Consider the following 9,018-nt stretch of genomic DNA (forward strand, 5'->3'; position numbering starts at 1 on the left):
CGCCCCGCGGGTGGTGGGGGCAGCCCGCTGACCCCAGGGCCGCAGGCGGGGGGCAGCAGACAGCCTGGCCTGGCGTGGGGAGGGGCCGCGGGCTGCGTGGTCACGAAGCGCCGCTCAGGGCCCATGGCCAGGACACAGCTGCTGGGCTGGGTCCTGCACTCCAGTCACCTCCCCGGTGGCTGGCCGCCTGCCCAGTCTTCTTTCCTGGGTCCTTTTCACACGATGGAGACTCTGGAGCATTCTCTCTGCTGTGCCAAAAGCCAGTCAGGAAGGGACAGGAGGGACAGGTGAGGGGAAGTGTCCTCTCAGCTGTGACAGGGACAGATCTATTTATTTTGGTTAAAAAACAGCAGAAACAACTTTGCATTGCATTTGGCTTGACCCATAAACTGAGTGGTCCGCGGGCCTGTCTGCTGTCATTTTTTCCACCTGGTCACATCCCTGGAGGCCAAGGCTGCCCACGCCCCTGCCCAGCCCACCTGTGTCCCTGCAGAGCTGAGCACCAGCTTCTGTCTGCCTGTCCCCATCGTTGATGCAGGCAGATCGTGTCCGGGGCACCTCTTCTAAGCCTCCCCTGCTCCCCGGTCCCTGTCCCCACTCCACTTAAGAAGCTGCTTTGGTCTGTGCTTGGTCTAGGTGTCTGGTGGGTCCTCTTGAGGCATCTGTTGTCATTCAGCACCCCACTACCGGAAGCCCAAGCAGGGTAGGGCAGCTGGCCATGCCAGCAGTGCCCCCATGGAGCCCATGTTCCTCTTCACAAGAGTTTCACTGTAGAGCCCACAATGTCCCAGCCATGGCCTCTTAGAGTCAGCAGGTCTCAGCACTGAGGGAGAGCTTCGGGGAATGCCTGGGGGTAGACATGGGGCTCCCTCCAGTAGCAGGGCCCGCTGATGCTCACCCTGTCTAAGCCACACGAGGGTCCTTCGTCCTCGAAGCCTCTTCAGAGCCTGCCTTTTGCCCTGTGTTCCCTGCAGCTTGTCCAAGGACCCGCCGGCCCCAGCATGGTGGAGCCTCTGTGCCCAGGAGCACACATCTTCTGAGTGCAGTGTGGTTGGCGAGTGGGTTTGAGCTAAGAGCCGAAGCACAAGGTGGCTTTTGTTGCTGACTCTAGGCTCACGAGCTCTGTCCCCTGCCCACTGCACATGGGCTAGGGTTCCACTTGCCCTGCAGCATGGCACCCAGCCTCTCACTGCTTCCAGTCTGTCTGGGGACAGGGTGGAGCCGGGCACCACAGGGTGGGGGCCACAGGAGCAGAGTTGGGGGCTGGGGTCATCTGAAGGTCTCCCACTCCCGTGGCTCACTGTGGGCCTACAGCCCTGCCCCATTCCAGGAAGATGGGGTCACAGGCCCGGAAAGGTGAGGGCCGTCAGACACACCGAGCCTACAAACACTTCTAGGTGGCCATGTTCTGCTTGGGTTTTCAGTGGCATATTTCCCAGAACCAAGAAAGCAATCGTGAGAGGAAAGAAGCTTCAAAGTCCGGGGGACCCAGGCCGTGCGTGCGAGTGCACGTGTGCACAGGCACGGGTGCGTGCCTGAGTGGTTCGTGCGTGTATAAGTGTGGGCCTGTTGACCAGGTTCCCTGGGCCCTTGTGGACGGACAGCTGCACCACCGAGGAGATGCTGACCACGGGGGAGTCACTGGCACAGGGCTGAGGCCTCACCCATCGTGGGCTCCCATCAGTGCCCAGCTGCCATGTGGTTCCGTCTTCAAGGGAGTTAGAGTCAATGTGAGTCCGGTCTGCTGCTGCTCAGCTGGGACTGGGAACCCTCGAAGCTAGCCCAGCTTCTCAGGTTTCCACTGTGGCTCCACGCAGACCCCCTGCCCACATCCCCAAATGAGAGCAGAGTGGGGGTCCCTCCCCTCCACGAATGGCCTCCCTCGGGGCCCTTTTCAAATTAGGGTGCCAGTTTGAGGTGTGTGACGATGAATGGGTGCTTGTGTATATCGTGACATGATCACCATGGAAGTCCAGGGACCATCCGTCACTCAGTTACAATTGTTCCTTGTGATGAGAATGAGATCTGCTGGTGACTTTCGGGCATGCAGTGTAGTATTGCCAGTACAGGTGCCAGGCGTCCGTCACGCTCCCAGCCCCCAGGGCCTCGACAGCCCTCCTCCCCTGCTCCCACCCTCCACAAGCCTCCACTCTGCTGCCTGGGGCAGACTTGCTGAAGGGGAGGCCCCGTCCCCAGCCCAGAGCTGGTCCCCCACCCTTAGTGGCCCTTGGTCTGCATACATAGCTCCCAGGTGTCCCTTCTCTTGCCCTCCACTCTGCTCTGACCTGGGGACCACCCTGGTGGGAAATGCAGAGCACCCAGGTCTGGGGGACTTGGTAATCTGTGGCCCTGGTCACCAGAGCGGGGCTCTGGGCCGACCCTCTATCTCGTGACCTGTTCTGATTTCCCTGCGACCCTCCTCTCCCTGTGGTCTGACGTAGTCTCAAGAACAGCATTTCGAAGGAGTCGCTCAGCCAGTTCCTGCCCTGCGGTGGGCGGGCCTTCTCCAGACACCAGGTGGAGAGCAGCTTCTGCCAGCTGCAGGCCTCCTTGGAGCCATCCAGAGAGCCCTGGCCTCTGCCATTGATGTGTCCCAGACAGATAGTTTCATCTTCCTAATAGTGTGGCAGGAAAAGGAAAAAAGCGTCTCAGAGACTCAAGAGAACAAAGAAATTTGATTTTAATATCGTTTAGGTTCTTCCTCCCTGGTGGTCTAAGATGCCTTTTTTTTTTTTTTTTTTAATTTCCTTTCTACTTAGACAACTTATTCTAGCTGTTCTTTTAAGGATAGGTCTGCTAAGACTGTCTTGACTGCTTCCTAACTCCTGAAGGACATGGGACTCTGGGCTGATGGCTCCTGCCTTTCAGCTCTGATCTGCTTCTGGCTCCGTGCTTTCTGGTGAGAAATTTTCTCTCATATTAATCATCCTGCTGTGAACAGGTTTTATTTGCTTTAGGTTTCAGAAGTTTGTTTACGATATGTCTTGGCGTTGGTTTCTACGGGCTTATCCACTTTGAATTTGCTCACCTCAAGTCTGTAGGTTGATGCCTTTTGTCACATTTGGGACGTTTTCAGCTATTATGTCTTTGAGTACTTTTTCAGCCGCCCTCTCTCCTCTCCTTCTGGGACTCCATGAACGTGAACGTCAGATCTTACGGTCCCGCGAGTCCCTGGGGTTCCGCTTATTTATTTGTGTTTCAGTTTCTCTGTTGTTCGGGATAGCGCCGGTTCTTCCGGCTCCCTGATCGTTTGTCCTCTCCATTCTGCACTGAGCCCATCCGACGAGTTAAGTTTCTGTTATTGTGTTTTTTTACTTCTAAATTTTCCATTTGGTTTTTCTTTATATCTTCTATTTATCGAGGCTTTCTATTTTTAAATTTTGTTTCAAGAGTATTCATAATTGCTTGTTGAAGCATTTTTTTCATGGCTGCTTTAAAATCTTCGTCAGATCTTTCTAACATCTCTGTCACCTTCATGTTAACATCTATTGATCGTCTTAAATTTAGTGTTAGTCTTGGTGTACGACAAGTGATTTTTGATTGAAAACTGGACATTTTGAGTGTTGTGAGACGCTAGATATTTAAATCTTTTAAGTGGCTGCTTCTCACATCCATCAGCATGACATGGGCGAGCACCTCATTACTGCCAGGTTGGTGTCCCCACTGGGCCTCCACTGGTACCCTCGGGGGAGGTCTCATTACCACTGGGGGCGGAGATTCTGCTTCCCACAAGGCTTCCGCTTCTACCGCCCTGGCCAGGACCAGTGTGGGCATCTTGCCATTATGCCTGCGTAGTCTCCAGTGATATTTTCAATACCGAGAGTGGCGACAGCCCGCTGACCTCACTGCAGTCGGGGGCGGGGCTGCCACACGAAAGCTAGCTGTGGGGGCAGGGGCGCGGCGTCTAGGTGCTGCACTCAGGCTTTGCTTGGGAGCGAGGAGGAGGCAGCAGTGTTTCTGTGGTGGTTTCTGTGGCCAGGGGAGGGTCATAGTTGTCGAAAAGTTTCCTGTCCTGTAGGCTGCCCGTTCCTTGGTCCCTGGCCAAAGACCTGGCTTTTCTTGGTGCTCTTCTGGTCTGCACCTGCTGGCATTTCTGGATCGCCAGCTCGCTCAGCACCCATTCTGGGATTTAGGAGAAAAAGAAAGCTCAGGGAATTTACTGCTGGTTTTTTCTTGGGTCCTGAGGGCCCTAGTCAGTCTGCCTCCTTCCTCTTTTCAGAGACTGTCTATGATGTGTGTGTGTGTGTGTGTGTGTGTGTGTGTGTGCGCGCGCGCGCGTGTGTGTATATATAATGTTAGGGTTTTAATTATGCCTAGCAGGAGATGTATGGAAAAGTACATACTCCATCTTCTTGGAAGCAGAAATCTCCTTCAGGAACTTTTAAGATTACAAAGTTGTCCTGAGACCAAAAAATATGAGAACCACTGACCCAAAGGAAATAAGGGAATAAGCCACATGGAAACCCGGGAACAGAGTAGCACAGAGGAAAGTACAGGAAGTGGAAAGACAAGGAGGCGGACAGGTTGGGAGTTGACCAATCAACCCATGCGGTTGGAGCACTTTAACCAGGGAGAGTAATGGGGAGCAAAGGCGGGACACAGCCAGGCCAGAGCGCGGGGGCCCTGGTAGGGATCGGGCTTCATCTTCCACCAGCACAACGGGGAATCACACCAGGGCCCCGAGAAGCGCCCTGTGCTGACTCAGGCTTGCAGGGCCTGCTGAGGCCGTTCTGTTCACCACAAAAGCAGAGACCGAGAGAGCAATCGCCAGGCTCTTTACCTGGTCCGAATGGGGGCACTTCTCACCACTTTGATTCATTCTACTGCAGGTGCTAGCTGGGCAATTAGGCAAGAAAATGAGATAAAAGACATGTAAATTGGAAAGAAAGAAGGAAAACTGTCTCCATTTGCACATGACGAGATCTTATATGTAGAAAATCTTAAGGAACCCATTTTTAAACACTATCAGAATTACTAAATGAAGTCAGCTAAGCTGAGGATCAATATGGAAGAATCTCTTGTATTTCTGTACAGTAGCAAAGAACAAACAAAACGAAATCAAGAAAGATTCCATCTACAATAGCCTCGAAAGTAATAAAGTGCTTCAAAATAAGGTTAACAAAAGAAGTGCATAATTCGTACAATGAAAGCTACAAACTATGGTTGAAAAGAATTGAAGAACAACTAAATAAATGGAAAGATAACCCATGTTCACGGATCAGAGACTCAATACCATTAAGAACACATCATTTCCAAACTGACCAACAGATTAAACATGATCCCCGTCAAATTCCCAGATTTTCTGGTAGAAATTGACAAACTGATCTTAAAATTCATATGGAAATTCAAGGGACCCAGACATCCAAAACAATCTCGAAAAAGGATAACAGAGTAAGAAGACTCACACTTCCCAATTTCAAAACTTACTACAAAGTTACAGTGATCAAGTCAGTGAAATATGGGCATATGGATCAAGGAGTAAAATTGAGTCCAGAAATAAACTTTCATTTTATAACCAAGGGATTTTCGACAAGGGTGTTAACACCATCAGATGGGGAAAGAACAGTCATTTCAACAAATGGTACTGGGACAACTGGATCTCCATATGAAAAAGACTGAAATTGGACCCATAGCTTATACCGTATGTACAAAAATTAATTTGTATTGGATCAAAGACCTAAACGTAAAAGAGCTAAAATTACAAAGCCGTTAGAAGTAAACAAGTATAAATCTTTGTGACCCTGGATTAGGCAACAGTTTCTCATATATGACATGAAAAATATAAATAACAAATAGAAATACAAATAAATCAGACTTCATGAAAATTAAAAATGTAAGTCAAAAGACACCATTAAGAAAGTGGGGGGAAAAAGTGAAAAGACCACCCACAGAATGAAAGAAAATATTTAAAATCATATATCTGATAAGGGACTTGTATCTAGAATACATAAAGACTTCTAATAAGTCAGTAATAAAGACAACTGACAATTAATTACACACATAATAGGCACATGAAACGATGCTCGACATCATCAGGGAGGAGAATGCAAGTCAAAACCACGAGGAGACAGCACTGCACATTCACTAGCATGACTAAGAAAAAGACACCGACGTGGAGAGTTGGAGGCCTCGCGCACCGTTGGCAGGAACAAAGTTGTGCCACTGGTGTGGGAAACATCGGGTGGCTCCTCTGAGGCTGAACAGTCCCGTTATGTCCCAGCGAGCCACTTCCGGGTAGAATCCCAGAGAGACGAAAACGTGTCTGCACAGAAGCTTGTGCATTATGTTCACAGCAGGCAAAGCAGGAACAACCTGAATGTCCATCATCTGCTGCATGAGTGACAAGAAAGTGGTCTCCCCATGCAGTGGAATGGCATTTGGCCGTGAAAAGGAATGAGGTACTGACACGGGCTGTGACGCGGATGCACCCAGAAAACATGAGTGAAGGCGGCTGGATAGAGAAGACCACATTCTGTATGACTTCGGATGTGTGAAATGTCCAGAGTAGACAGACCCCTAGGGACAGACAGTAGATTCTGGTCGCTGGGCCTGGAGGAAGGTTTGGGGAGTGACCGCCAGTGGGTGCGCGATGTCCCTTGGGGGGTGATGAAATGTGCTCAGGTCGATCGTGGTGGTGGTTTCACAACCCCGAGTAAACGTGACCCCGTTGAACCGTGCGCTTTATACGGAGGAACCGTAGGGAATGTGAATTGTATCTCAAGATGTCGTTAAGAACAACAGGGAGGGACGGCAGGGCTGGGCCGGCACAGGGGCCATGCGCTGAGAAGGGTCGGCGGGAGCCGCCACCTCTGCAGGGGGCGGGGGCTCCATTTTGGACACGTGGAGGTTGGTATGAGACAGAGGAGGGGACCGTCAGATCAGACACCAGGTTCTGGGGAGGCGAAAGTGGCCGGCAACATGCGTGAGAGTCCTTTTCACACAGACGGAGCAAAGGAGCCACACAAACCACTGCGGAGAGAGTTTTCGGGAGAGGACACCTCCCGCAGCTGGCACCCTCTCAGGGAGGAGGGGGAGAGCCCACTGAGAACATGCCTTCGGCAGGCAGGCAGGCCGGGGTGGGGCTGGGGGTGGGGGAGGAACAGCGAGTCCAGATAAAGGGGAGTGTCTCCAGGGAGATGGGACATCCAGGAGGGTGGTCAGCAGTTTTAGGTGGGATGCTGATGGACCTGACAAGGACAAGGGATGTTGGACCCAGGAGAAACAAATGCAGGAGTGTGCGAGTGTCCCCAGGCGGCTGTAACCAAGGGCCACAAACTGGGCGGCTTAAAGCAACGGAAAGCTGTCCACAGCCTGGAGGCCAGATGCTCAAAATCCAGGCATAGGCAGGACCCGTCCTCACACATCCAGCCTCCTTGGCTGGCACCCCACCATTCCGTCTCTGCCCTGTGGTCACATGGCTGTCCGTCTGCCTCAGTCCCCAGGCCTCCAGTGCTCTCAGGGACAGCCCAGATGATCCAGGACAGGCTCTTCCTCTCACAGCCCTTGACTTAGTCATGCCATTGGCGTAGAGGCGCTACTCACAGGCTCTAGGGACCAGGACACAGACATGTCCTTGGAGGCCACCGTTCAACCCAGTACATGGAACAAAGCCTGGAGACAGGAAGTGGAGACTGGGCTGGCAGAGGCGAGGTGGGCTGTAACTGGGCACATCTTGATGGGGATGTGAGCCATGGGCACCTGTGGAAGTTACTTGCAATTTCTCGTGTGCCTGGCACGCAGCAGGCCCACCACATTTGTTCTGTGAACTAATGGTTCTCCAAAGAAACAGAGCACAGGGTCCAGACAGCCCCGAGGGAAGACATTTCATGAATATTAAAAATTAATCGTGGGGCATTTCTCAATGAATGGATAGAATGTGGTATATGCATACAATGGAATATTATTCAGCCTTAAAAAAGAATGAAATCTAACATACGACAATATAGACGAACCTTGAGGACATAAGCCAGACACAAAAGGGCAAGTGTTGAATAATTCCAATTATACGAGGTCCCTGAGTCATCAGCTCCATAGAGACAGCAAGTAGGAGGGTGGGTGACAGGGAAAGGGAGTGAATGTTTAATGGGGACAGAGTGTCATTTGGGAAGTTGAAGTTCCGTAGGTGGAAGGTGCAGATGATAAAGCTAATGTCATGTACGTTAACACAATAAAAGAGTTAATTGTAGGTAATCATGAGAATGTGGCCTTCTCAAAGGAGGGCAGGAAAAAGTGGGGGACTCCCTCACAGGGTGGGGGCAGCATGGGGAAGGCTACACACAGCGTGAAGAGCGGAGGGCTTTAGAAAACAGACTCCAGCGGGAGATAGTACTGTCCGCTGGCACCAACCAAGTCAGGGTGGGAACGTCCTTAGGGCGTGTCCGGAATGCCTCAAATCACAGAAATGTCACAACCAAATGGCAGGAAAGGGCCGCACAGCTGCCGGGCTGGTGACTGAAGAACTCCGCCACTGAGGGCTCTGTGAGCTGAGGCCCCAGAAAGGCGAAGCCGCGTTGCTGGAGGCCAGGACCCCGCCCTCTGCGCGCCCGGCCATCCTCACGCCGGTCCCGGAGCTGGCTTCAGGAGCACACGGCTTCCACTCTGTCTCGTGAGCCTCCGTACCTCCCCTCTGTGCGCGTCGCGTGTTAACCTGCGTGGACACCTGATTGGTTTATCTGAGCAGGTGCTACTCAATATACCTGCCACTGTGGAAGCCACAAAGGCGGGAAGGGTTACTCCATAGCGGCCTTCCCTGCTGCGACAGGCAAGCACCGATCAAAGAGAGGCGGCTTCGTCTGCTGGAGCCGAGGAACATTTCTCGGGGGCTCTGGGGAGAGGGAAGAGCAGCGCAACGGGACTCATTCGGCTCCTCCCAAAGCGGCCTGCTAACGCGGGTCATCTCGCCTGTCCCTTCTCCCGGTCCCCATCAGCCTCAGGCCCCGCCCCTTCCGCTCCGGCCCCAGCTTCTCCGCTTGGACCCCGCCCCTCGTGCCGCCCCGCTTGGCCGCCCCTGCCGCCCTG

The sequence above is a fragment of the Pteropus alecto genome, unplaced genomic scaffold (assembly GCF_000325575.1).
Source record: "Pteropus alecto unplaced genomic scaffold, ASM32557v1 scaffold214, whole genome shotgun sequence".
NCBI lineage: Eukaryota > Metazoa > Chordata > Mammalia > Chiroptera > Pteropodidae > Pteropus > Pteropus alecto.